Below are 13,397 nucleotides of genomic sequence, written 5' to 3' on the forward strand. Positions count from 1 at the left end.
ATATAATAACTGTAAGGAATCACAATATTATTTTCCCTGCCCTTACTTTCAAGACCTGTGCAAACATGTAAATACATCGGGACTGGATTGTCTATGCAGTTGTCTAATGACACATTGGCAATTAGTTTAGGCCTCAGCTTGTTAGACGCAATGGCCCTGCTAGTCAGCAAGTGTAAATCAATATAAAATAGGTGTTGAAAATCTGACGCATAGATTAAAGAGAGCTATATCTGAAGCCAAGAAATAATCTCTGGATATAGCACTGCCTGAATAAAAAAACAGTTCTTTGGATTAAATCTTCAGTCTGCAATGCTAAGATAACTTTAGAAAAAGAAAGCATCAACCTTGTTAAATAAACATGTCTGCGGTAGAGAGACCAGAACTTTTAAATAAAACAAAATAAATCTGTGAGCCAAACAAAAATCTCTTAAGAGGCAATCCAGAGTACTTTTTTTCAAACAACTTTAAAGTTTCTCTATATTTCCCCTTTTCTTCCATTTTCTAATCATGATAAGGAGATGATTGTCTAATACCAATATCAGAGCATGGCAGATAGATAGATGAGATATTACACTATAGACATGCCTGTGGTTTGGCTAAGGTCCACTGTTTTTATAAGAGCTTCAGCTCTATGCCTTTCCGTATATGACTTAATTGCAAAATGTTTGCAGGTGTAAAAGTCTGTACATAAAATTCAATGTTAAGATCTAAATGGGGCATCACAAATCCTTGGATAATGGGCCATGAAACTAAAATGTGCAAGCAGAGACTTTGCTTCAGTCTCAGCTCTTCCAAGAACCTGCAGCGGCAGAAATTATGTCCACCAAAAGTTCACTGCAATAACTGAATCCACGCCAATGCAGAATGCCAGCAATGCTTCATGTTCAAGAAATAGGTTAGTGCAAATACAGTGCAAATCATGCATGGATATATTTATGTGTATTTATTTACATGCATACATAATATACACACATGCATGCATAGAATAGATATATATAATTGTAAAGAATGAATATATATACTTTGAAAAATGATGTCTTCATCATCTTGGTAAGTTTTCAATTTCTCTTTACTATAATTTCAATGTAAATCGTTCTGACACTTTTGACTTCATAAGCAGTCAGACCAATGAGGTTAAATAGCTGATTTTTGTTGCCCACTTTACACAAGCTGGTGAAGGATGATGCTGGTAAAAGGGTACGTGGTATTCCAAAATACTGGAAAACCAGAGGGATGATGGATGAGTTGTGAAAGCCCAACGCTCCCAGAAGAAGCAGGCAAGCTGGAAGGTGATCAGGAGTCTGTCGAGACAGGTCTCTGCAGCTTTTTGTGTGTCTGTGGAAAGTTTGGGTTGATGCTATACAGCTCTGTGTATCCCATTGCGAGACAGATGTAAGGGACGAACATCCTCTAAAGCCTTGTGAAATCCTCTAGGATCTACAAGTGACATGAGGGATCTTTCTCTCCTGAGATCAGAGGGAGCTGGGGATGGGATTTCGCCCATGCCTGTTGCTGTCACTATGGGCAGCAAGTGGTTCAAGTGGTCAAACAGAGTCAAAAACGTGGACTAACAGAAATCACAAAACCTGGTGATAAACAAAGGCTGTGTTTGTGATGTACAGCAATTTTGGAAGCATTGGGTGTTTCAGTTTTATGGCAATCCCAGCAGTTTCAGAGCAGCAGCTGGCAAGGTTTCCCCTTGGTGAGCACGGTGGTTGTCTCCTGGTTCGACAGAGGAGCCAAAGCAAGAACCAGCCCTGCCATGTCCCTGCGCCAGAGCCAGGGCTGGGGCAGGCTGGCTGCCCTGGGCAGGGCTGGTTTCCTTCCCCTGCAGTGTCCTGGGAAGCAAAATGACTTTGGGGAAGGGAGAAGGGAAGTCAGTCCTCCTGCTTGAAAAAGAAGAGAAAGCTTGTCTCCCCATGCACATGGTCAGCCAAGATATCTTCTAGAGACGTTAGCCAGCCCCCATTTCCTGACTCGATGAGGCTGTTGAGGTGGCTGTCATTGAAACCCTACTCTGTGCTTCATTGTGTTTCCCTCCTGAGGAGGCAGAGGAGGATGCTTCAGCGTGGTGCAGTGTTGTGGGAAACTCCTCGGGGTACATATGGCTCTGCAAGCTTTCTCTGTGAGATAAGGGGGGCTCAGCAGCAGGCAAGAAGCAAGAAATCAAGGAGGTATCAGTCCCAGGCTGGCCATTCATGGCCGGAGAGAAAGCCAGGGCCTCAGCTGACAGCGTTGAAATATGTCAAAGCTTCCTTTTGCCGGCCCAAAGAGGTCGGGGAATTATAGCCCCATGGCAGGAGGATTTGCTGTCCTCCACAAGAAGTCACTCTGGACAAAATAAAACCAGCCTCCTTGCCAAAGAAGCCAAGGCAATTGAGAAGGGCAAAGGAAGCTCCTAAATGTTTGCTTTCTGGATTTTGACTGCCAGGCCTCTCAGGAGAGTCTGGACTCCTCACAAAAATGCTCGATGGGAAGAAACTCCCTAGGAAGGGATTGTTCTGTTTTGTTTTGAACTCAGAAGCCTCCACTTGACCTGGGAGGCTGCCACCTGCCACCTAAGGAAAGCTTGAAGCCTTCCTACAAAGCGTGGGGTAAAATCCTACTCTGGGTGTACAGAAGGCCTTCAGAGGCATGACTTTCCCCAGATATAATCTTCTTGCCACACTATATTTTGTGTTGAACATAAACTGAGTGGTTTGGAGCTTTTAATGACAAAATTTTATGGAGGTTTCTCTGTCCCCTCCCATCCCCTCTGTGGCTTTTACTCCAGGTTAACATGAGGTTTTCCCTGGAAATCACTTTCTATGGGTCCTATGTGTCTGTTATAACTTTTTTTTTTTTTTTTTGGTCCAATGACTCTTTGTAAAAAAAGATACATAAACAATCCAAAAAGGAAATGGAAAACTGGTTTCCTTGCTTAGAGATAGGAGACCTCCTCACTGGCTTGAGCATCTCCCTGTCTTTCACACTCCCTGTTGTTCCCTAAATCTTGCGTTTTAAGCAGTACATCCTCAAGGAGAGAGGAGAGACTGTTTTTCTCCTATTGTTCATTTCTCCTGGTCCGAGCCTTAATGTTCCTTCCCATGAGTATGCCCTCCCCACTGGGGATGCTGGACTCGTCTCGGGCTAGAGCAGCATTGATGCCCACCAGTCCCTCTGCACATACCCTGACACTGGGACGCTGGGCATAATGTGGGCTTGCACGCATCCAGCTTGGTGCTGAGGGCTCGTGGCTGTTGTAGTGGGGGGCTCAGCAGTGTTGGTGTAGGAGCAGTGTGTGATGGCTTCAGTGCTTGCTGCCTGCTGCAGACACCCTCAGTGCCGCAGTCTGCAGGTTTGAAGGTAATTTCATGGAAATTCTGAGCTCCTAAGTATCAAAGTTATTTAACGGCTGTTTTGTGGATATCTCCTTGGGTTTATCACCCAATTTTTGTCTAAATTCTCTTTTAAGGATCTGAGTGCTATTTTGGAATATTGCTGCTAAACTGTCCTTGCCTCAGTTTCCTTAAGTATATAATGGAGGTTACAATTTTTTCCGGCCTCACAAGTTTATTGTGATGATGCATATGTTTAAGGCACTCAGCTTTAAATGAGGCAAAATGAATCTTCTATGTGTTTCTGATAAATAACCTGGTTATTTTGCTGGTTTACTAAAAGATACTGCTGATCGAAACCCTATAGCCTGGATCAGCAACTGTAGGAGCCTGCAGATGTATTTTGTATGCAGTGCAGTAAAACAGAACAGGTACAGTGCTGAGACTGCTAAAACTCTGGTCTAAGTACCAGCTTCTTTAAAAACGTCTTCATTAAAGATCAAATCTGAGACAATGTGAGAGATTGCAATATGCTATGATGAAAATTTCCCCTCTCTATAGAAGGAATAAAGCTGATTTGATTTATTAATCCAGAGATACAAAATAAACACAGACTCTGTTGTCTACTATTTGCAACTCCCACAACTCCCAAGGCCACAGCATGAACTGCCCTTAAAGTTGACTAGCACTACAAAATGCAAACACAGAAACAGGCAAAAACCTATAGGCAGAACTTGCCCTTTTTTTTGCTTAGTGGGTTGGCAATGGAAAATCGCCTGTAAGACGCACCACAGCAATTCAGCTTCAGCATAGAGCTGGGAGCTTGACCTCTTCAGGTCATGGTGTACGAACTGTGCCCATGTCCTATTTAACTGATGTTCTGCTTACCACTCTGTTAAGCACCAGATTTGGAAAGTCTCCAGCTGGTGTGGAAGAAGGAAGGGAGTCTATTTGCCCCTATTCATTCCCCTACCGCTGGTGAGAAGAAGGCAGGATTTGGCTCTCTGTTGGGATTTTAATCATTACTCTTCAAAATGGGTACAGAGCATTTATAATTTTCTTTCTGCCTGTCACATGCTAAGTGACATTAGGGCTGAACTGTGAGAAGAGCGAGGTAGTGGTGAACTGCTCTGCTTGCAGCCCTGCAGTAGACACTAACTTGTTTCTCGTTCAGCAATGCTCCCCCATTGCAAACATGCTGGTGACAAATTTTTAAATAACATGTCAGTGAAAGGATTTGAGTTACTCCATGTTAAGCACATCCTCCTTTTGAATTATAAATATTGTTTTTTCCCCACTCCCATTCCCAGTTTGCCCAACAAAGATGATCTTTATAGTTTTGAACTATGGAAAAAAATTGGACTAGTGAGCCAAAATAGTTCTGGCTATCAGTCTTCCAGTTTTAGATAACAAATACTATGCTCATAACCAGCACATGTAAAGAAATGTATTGACTAGTGATGATTCACAGACAGAACCAGACTGCTTATGGGCAGCTTGTGAATGCAAGGAAAAGCTGAGTTTGTTTAACATATTAGTGTGCAGATGTTATCTCTACAGATAGATAAGCTGAAACTCATAAGGACTAAATTGCTAGCCAAGAAAAGACAGAAAAATGCAATGGCAGGTCTGGGGAAAGACTTTGGATCTGCTGTCTCCAAATCATTAGCTCTACCAAACAACAGTACCTCCCTCTAATTAATTATTCATTGTTAAGTGTGCAGAAACAGCTGAGCAACAAGCACATTACACTAAAAGATGTCTCCTTGGCATCTTTTTGGTCATGCAGGATGTGAGTTAATATTCTTCCATTTTGGCATTGAGAGAGCCTGTATATGGTAAAGAGCAGCTGTGCCTGGTCTTCATGAGTGATTAAAGGTGAACAATCAATTTATTATTTTTGCTACAGATCTTGTTGGCAACCACGCGAGTCGTGAATTGCCTAGTTGTTTTTGTCTCAGTACATGTAATGTTTTCAACATGATAAATAACTTTATTCACATACTTACCTCTTTTCTGCCTTAGCTCTGTTTTGCTAAACCATCACCTCTCTTTTCAATCTTGTCTTTCACAGGGGAAAGTTCCAGACTCTCTTTTCATTCACAGAAAAGAGAAGGGGAAAAAAAAAAAGCCTTTGATTGTTTTCCATCTATATAGATCTTCACATCACTAAAAATAAAGACCTGGACTGTGTCATTAAACATTTCCTTTCTGCTTGTAAAGACTCTACCTCCTCCCTCTTGGTATTTGCCTTTAGTATTGCATGTTTGCAGCTTCCCAGGCCAGCTCCTATGAGCTATGGTCTCAGCTGCGTGTGTCCCTCTGAGTCTGGCTGTTTCTCTGGGTATGCCAGGTGCCTTCAGTGGGGATGCTCTGCAGCCATATAGTGTGTAAACGCAGAAGCACTTCCCCGGCAGGAGGTAAAGGCCACCTTCATTGGGGTCTTTCAACTCATCCAAGCAAGGAGGGGAAGGCTTAACGTGGCTTCAGGCAGCCTGGATGCTGCTAACTTTGCTGAGTCACAGGACGGCGCGATGGCCAGACGCTCGTGAGGCCTCCAGAAGGATTGGGGTGCCTTGTGCTCACAGTCACCCCTGAAGCAGCTCTTTAAGAACGGCACAAATAGTCTGTGTCTCAAAAGCTCCTGCCTTCATATCTAGTTTATTTGTGTCTGTCTTACACACAAACACTGAATAAACTGCATCTGCCCATGAGACCTTATTGCTTGTCCCTTTGCTTACATAGCAGTCTTGCTGCTTCAGCAAGACTAAATATTTTGAGCATTTATTTGGTCCAAGAATTATTTGTGTCCCACATCTCCATCCATTCTGAAACAGCTGTCCATGAGTCAGTCCGCTTACTCTCAGCCCTTCCAAAATCCACACATCAACCCCCTCTGCCAGCAGAGAAAACATGTCCCCGTGTTGCCCACCGCTGTCAGCTGCCCAGATTCCTGCACACATAAAATATCTCATGTGGTGCGCTCCCAGGTACACAAAGAAATGACACGCATCCTCAAATAATGCCCATGGACAAAGTCCAAAGGTTTCCTTCTTTTTCACCATCCTCCTGTCCCTGCGCTCAAAGCTCTTGCTCCAGCTAAGTTCACTGACCTTGCCAAAATCTTTCCTGCGCTTCCACCCTTGCTCAGCTCATGCTTACCTTCTTTTTCTCCCTGTCCCACTCTTTGCCTCCCAAAACCAGAGTCCCACTGCTGCAGGGCCCTTCTGGGAAGCTCCATTTGTAGGGCACTGACAAGCGCTATGCCATGTAGGCTCCGATTTTGGGTTGCCAAACGTTCTTTACCTGGGCTTCTTCACCTATCTGAGCTTCTTCACCTCGGTTTCATCCTTCGCAACTGCAAACAACATTTCAGGCTGTAAAACAGTTAGTGGCAAAGGGGATGGATGGCATCTCGCTGGAGTAAACCAGGAGTTACTCTAAATCTGGTGTGTGCTGTCTGAGTGGAAAAAAACAGGCCTGTGCACAAAATACTGCCGAGCATGAAAGTTTAGTGTGCTGCGCCACTGTGAAAACCATGACCTGTGCACCTCATGTGATAGCATTGCTAAATGAGCTTTGAAAATAGAACATTTTTCTAGTGGCCTCTTAAAGAATGTGGGTGGCAAAACAGCGACAGTAATCAGCAACGTTAATTGCAGTCACACATCAGTTTTCATTGGCGTTTACCAACTTTCCATATAAAAGACATTGTTACGCTTGAAGGCTGAGGTCAAGTTAGCTAATCATTCACAGAGTGTTTACTTTCTCCCAGGATTGTCTAGCAAGAATTGTACCTTATGTTTTAAAGCTATTTCAAGCAAAGAGCCTAGAGTGAAATCATTTAATTGATTTAAAGATCTTTATAGCTGACCTGCCAATGAAAGTGATTCAGATAACTAGCTGGTGTGCTGTCTGGTGAATTAGCCTTGATTCTGTGTTACACTGATTGATGTGGGGAGTACCTCTGAGGCATTGATCTGCCTTTTTCCAAAGCGTTGATTTCAGTGAAACAGCGTTACTACATATTTAAAGCCATCCATTACGTCTGTTGCTAAAAATCATGGGACTGTGAGTCAGTTGTCTCGGATGACTTATGGTTCTGTCACTGATTCACCGAAAATGAATGTGTATACTGCACCCAGCATGAACCGAATGAAAGCTCAGATGCAAAAAGCAATCTAAGCAAAGGGCCAGGGGGTTTGTCACTGACTAATTAGGGTAAATTATACAGCTACAGTTTTATAAAGCTGTTTTATACGGCTGTAGAGTTTCCAGTTACCCTGCGTACTTGTTCAGAACGGACTAACAGTTCCTTTGTAATCCTGTGCCAAAGGTTATCTAACTGTACAATGAGGGAATAATGCATTTTCCCAGCTGAAGAATGTACAGGCATAGTAAAGTGTTTTGAAAGGAGTATTTTAGTCGTGTTACAGTGAGTTTGTTTTTTCCAAGTTTTGGAACAAGACTTTAATAGATATATGGGTGAAATTAGACTTTCAGTCACAACATGTCTCTTTATAGGCCAGATACAGAATGGATTAAAAACCAGACAACTATAATTTGTGTTTAACTCTATGAAGTGGTAAAAGACTGTAGGGAAAACAATTCGTGATTCAGCTTTGTCAGTAAATTATACTTTTTCCAGCCTCATTAACGACCCATACTAGCTAATACCACCTTCTGCAGACAAAGGTAACCTTGTCCCAACTTTATCATCCAGCCATTAACAGTGGTCGAAGGCTGGAGAACTCCTGCCCCTGGCACACTTCCAGAAGCTCAGCACCAAACCTGGCTGCTGCCCCCGCGGAGGAGAGTGCTTTAGCTCAAGACCATCACTGTGGCTGGGCTTCCCTTCTTCAGGGTCTGCTCTGGCTCCTGCCTGCCACCCATCTCCCAAACGCCCGGTGCTGCCTCCCAGCAGTGCAAGAGGGGCGAAGCTGCCCCGGGCAGGCAGGGGAGCCGTGGGTGGCAGCAACAGCAGCGGCACGGAGGCAGCTCTGCAATGTCGTAGGCAGCGACCCGATGCCAAGGCGCTCCTGCATCTGCCCCTGCAGCTCCTCCGTGTCTGGGGCACTTACTGCTGGCTCTCTGCAGCAAAGTCATCATTATTTTATTTTTTTAGATGCACTGGTGCACAGCCCAGCTTCACACATCCAGCAAAATTAATTCCTTAGGCTCTGCCTTACTCTAACTTGCCCTTAGGGAACTAGTTGGTTAGTTCTTCATACTTCATTGTGCAACACTGTGGTTACGAGCATTTAGAGATGGAGAATAGGGACAGAATTTACATCACATTTTGTAGAACTGACTCTTGTCAGGACCCAAATAAGGACAACCTTTCTCATCCCTTGAGGAGTTCTTGTCACACACTGTATCTTTGCTTGCTTCCATGATGATAACTACCTGTGACTGTGCTGTTGGCTTTTACATACCTGCTGTACGGACCACCATGATCAGTGGAGCATGTCCTCCCATGCCATGGAGGAGCAAGGGGATCTCTGCTAGAGGTTCTCTACACTGAAAATCCCCAATGCAAAGGGGATTTGAGTTTGCTTGGGATCCAGGGCCAGTTGGAAGGACTGGCTTCAAGACAAGCTGCCAGGTAACTAAATGGGCACAGCTGAAACTTCACGTGCTTTCTTACTCAATATTGTGACAAGAGCTTTCCTTATATGTTCATGGTCGACCTTCACTGATTGCCACTGCCGCTTTTGGGTTTTCCCAAGGCAGTGTGCATGTTGCTCTTGACACCACTGTAGCACTGGTAGAGAACTGGTTATTTACAGCCCCTGTGCTCACCTGCTATTTCGCAAGCATCAGTCACTGAACAAGTTCTGTGATCAGGCTGTTTCAGGAAGAAAAGCATTGCTACTACACGCATCCATTTGTGTCTGGTAGTCTTGAGTCAATTCCGCCTCTCTGATCTTCTTTTCCCTACACCTTATTTTTAATGCATTTTTCTCCCCCTGTTCTGTCCTCTCCCTCCCAAACCTCTGTTCCTTCATTTCCAGAGAAAAGCAATCACTCACATCTTGAATTAAAAAAGATATGTTTCTAATTCAGGCATATTCACCTTGCTCATTGCCAAAAGTCATTATGCAAATCATGGAGAAGTTGGAGGTTCAGAGCGAAAAACAAAAAACAATGCTGATGTTACAGGAATCCTTTATGACAGGAAGGGGAAGTAAACCTACAGTGTGCTACCAGCTCTCAAGACTGGCAGAGAAAACGGCATGAACATTCATGTCTGCTCTCAGATATTTCCTCAAGAATGCTTGAAAAGAAAATTATACAGGACAGTGCCTTGTGTTCACACTGGGCTGGGAAATGGACTCCAAACTGCAATGGGAGAAGAGTGGGGAGTCTTTATGCCCTGTGGTTCTCCTTCCTGAATCACTTTGGCCACAAGGATACAAAAGGCTTTGTTTTACCCAAAAGAGGAGGAGGGGGAAATCTTTGAAAAAGGCAAGTTTAAGCCAACTATGCTAGTTTTAGTACCCAGTGCAACGCACAATGCAGGGCTTTGTGCAGACTCCAAGGAGAAGAACATATACATGTATTTAAATGGGAACTGAAAAATGCTCTGTCAACTAGCCAGGAGCTGGGATTTTTAGGGATCAATTTCCTGAGTGAGTGTAATGGCATGAGAACAGTTAGAAGATGATTCAGATCAACATGCTGACCAAAGCTCTCTGGAACAGAGGCTTGACCTGGACAGTTGATCTATAGAGTAGATCTCAACTGAAAGAGATCTCTTTGTGAAGTGTGTTTGGATAATGAAAGCACAAGCAGGAAAGGATCTTTTTTAGGTTTTGTTTCTCCTGGAAACACTCCCTTGTAGATGTCCGTCTAGGTAGACATACTTCTGGGATGTGCTTGTATCAGTAGTTACCCCTTCCAGCTGCTTATCACTGCCAATTTACTGGACGAGCCACTTGTGGGACTGTTGTTTATTTTCCTCATGGAAAACCAGCTGGATTACATTCATTGTTCAGCTAGTTGGTCTGAGCTGATTTTCATCAGCAGCTGACTGGAAGTGTGCTCCCATAAATTGCCCTGCCTGTAGGGTGGTTGGCAGTCACTGACAGCCAGAATAGCAGGGGAAAGAAGGTGAGGACAGCGGAGTCGAGCAAGAAGATCTCAAAAAGATGTAAACCCACCAGCCAAAGCCTAGAAACCCTATATTCCCTCACTTCACTCCACCATGGTAGCTCCCTAGACCCTAGTGTGCCAAGCTGTGAACCGTGAGCCTTGATAATTGCCACAGCAAACGGAGAGAGATTCCTGGGATCTAGATACTAGGGAGTTAGAGGAACACCCCAATTTCAGCTTGGGACAAAGTGGAAAGAAAGATGGGATACACAGGCAGAAACTGTCTTCTGCAGTTCCGTAACTCTTCTGCACAACTCTTGCTTGCATCAGCAGCACTGATACATCATGAATAATGGTAGGCATCTTTTATATGGGAACACCTTTTGTATAGCACATCCCTCACCTGTCTGGAAAGTATCCTAAAATAAGTGACAGACACTTTTGAATGAGCCACTGCTCCAGTACTCCTCTTGAAGATGGGTCATGGTACAGCCAAGAGCAAAAGATGCCTGGGTCCAGAAGGACAGGCCATTCAGAGCAGTCATCTGGCTCTCAGGAGAAGGCTCTTCATACTCAGCAGACAGTAATAACTCCATTTCTCTTCTGCTTCAGGCATATAAATCCAGACTAGGAGAGCAGTGCAGAAAACTCATGCACCTCATGTTTCCTGTTGGGTAGGCAGTCCTTGTTCTGCATGTTTGGATCATGTTTATGCACTGTTTAGGGAATCTTTTCTCTGGATTTCATAGTGAGGACTGTGTATGTGAAGCCTAGGGCTTGGCATTCCTGAGGTCTAGCCAATGTCTGGCCACAGGTCCTCTGAGAGCGGTTTGTTTTGTTGCAGGGTCATCCCTCACTGCATGATGAAATGTGCTTCTACTGCCTTGTGCTGAACACTGGAGTTTCTAGACACTGGTCCTACCATGGAGCAACATGTTTTCAACAGGGAAAACACTGGGATTCAACTAAAAGTAGAGCATATCTCAGTGGGTGATTACAGTCATTTACTTTCCACAGTATTTCTTCTGTGCATACAGCAGTCCTTGTCCCTGTGAAGCTGAAACATTAAATAGGCTAATGAACCACTCCCGGCCTTTCCTAACATGTAGGCACCCCTGCCCACCACATCTCCCAGCAGTTAACCATTGTCAGGGAGAATTGGCTCCTTCGCAGAGAGCCCAGCAGAAGGGAGGCCAATCTCTTCCCAGTGTGGCTGAATGAAAGAACCTGCTCCTTACCCTCTTTGTAGCAGCAGGGTGTGTGCATATCAGAAAGAGATAAACTAAGCTGGCAGAAACTGTCTTCCATCATTTCATAACTCTCCCATGCAATTCGGCTTGATTGCAACCATCACCACTTCAGTCATGCCACCGGATTGCCACAGGAGCTGAACGAGAACATCTCCTTCCATGTGCTGCCCACCTCGGGAGTGGGCTTGGCTCCTTCGCATTGCATGGAGCAGTGACAGAGTCTGTAGAAGGAAAGCACTGAGGCCACTGATCCACCTGAGTGCCAGTGGTGTCCCCCACCTTGTCTTTACACCAACAAATGCTGACTCCTCTGGGCCAGAGTGCCATTGCACTACTTACTCACTCAGTAGCTACACCACCAGCTAAGGTACCCATGGGAAATAGTATTCTTAAACCCTCTGTCAGCTGCTCTTCCTTCCCAGGCTAACATGTTGCCAGCTAAACTGTCTTGAAGCAAAGCTGAGAAAAACGTGTGTTCTGCACATGTATCTAGCAAATAAGCAAAAAAAAAAAAAAAAAAATTAAAAATCTCTAAGTTCCATCTTCTCCCCTCTGCCTGTGGAAATCTGCCCCTGATTTCCATTAAGTTTCTCACAAATATTTGTAAATCAGACGGTCAGTCCTCTGAGATTTTGTGGTCCCCTGGTTTGAGTAACTTGAGGAGCTAACGTCAGACCTGTAGACCTTGTTAACCTAGCATATAAGGAGGGCCTCTATGAGGTTAACTCCAAAATTTGTGCTTAGATGCTTTCCATAATTTTGAATTTATGCTTGAATGGAAATTTTAGGCTGTTCTTACACAGCTGTGCACCTCAAAGGCGTGTATACACAAAGCCCACACTACCTACCTGCCTTTGCTTCACTTTTAGACAACCTTCTTCCTTGTATCCCTCTTAGACAACCTTCTGTGGCTGATAGCAGACGGACAAGCTGGTTGATAGGATTTATCTTTCTGCCTTTAAAATGCTACGGTTTCAGTGAAAAGTAGCCCAGGCAACCAACCGTATCATCCCATGGGGCTGTATTTACACCATTAAACACTTACCCACTGTAGCAAGTGATCCTTGCTTCCTATCACAAGGTCCACCAGGGTGGTGATTTTATAATATGAAGCTGAGGGCACATCCCATGGGGAAACCACAAGAGCCTGAGGGTTCAAAGACAGCAAGGATGATGATAAAGGCAATGCAAGGCATCTGGTTTGGTCTCACCCTCACTGCCAGTGGGGAAGGCTACCTGGGGCAGGTGTCACCCGCACCATGCTGGCTTTTTGTCTCGGGCAGAGCTGGTTAGATTGGTCCATAACAGATCCTGGGAGAGAAGTGTTTTTGCTGTGTGGGCAGTCAGAGGTTCATTGCCTCAGTTTCTTCCCTGGATGGTTTGTATTTAACAGGACAGACGTAACCCCAGAGCACAGGTGGAGATCAAACTGTGCAGAGTCTATTCTACAGTCCTCTCTCTCAGGGACAGAGAAGACGCAATCCCTGTTTTTTGAGCTGCTTAAAGTAATCACCCCTCATGGTTTTTAGATGCAGAAACCAAGTGCTATGTTACAAAAAAGCCCACCCTGTTGAAGATGCCTTTCACCAAAAGCTTTTCCTTTCCTACCTTTCTGCAGTTGGTTGACAGAAGGCCTTAGAGATTAGCTACGTTCCTGTGAGCTATTTATACTGAAATATTTTGTGTTGAAAGATGTAAGCCCTTTGTTTCCTCTGTATGTACACAGTGATCCCTG

General features: G+C 44.4%; 1 protein-coding gene across 1 annotated transcript in view; it reads left to right on the forward strand.

Moving 5' to 3' along the window:
- The first annotated feature begins 807 nt into the window (after positions 1-807).
- NDRG1 (N-myc downstream regulated 1) overlaps positions 808-13,397 on the forward strand; it is a 74,917-nt gene continuing 62,327 nt past the window's right edge. The window contains exon 1 of the mRNA XM_075743288.1: positions 808-812. The gene's annotated coding sequence lies outside the window, so the exon portion shown is untranslated. The remainder of the gene's footprint in view (positions 813-13,397) is intronic.

Source organism: Balearica regulorum, chromosome 2 (genome assembly GCF_011004875.1).
Source record: "Balearica regulorum gibbericeps isolate bBalReg1 chromosome 2, bBalReg1.pri, whole genome shotgun sequence".
Classification (NCBI taxonomy): Eukaryota; Metazoa; Chordata; class Aves; order Gruiformes; family Gruidae; genus Balearica; species Balearica regulorum.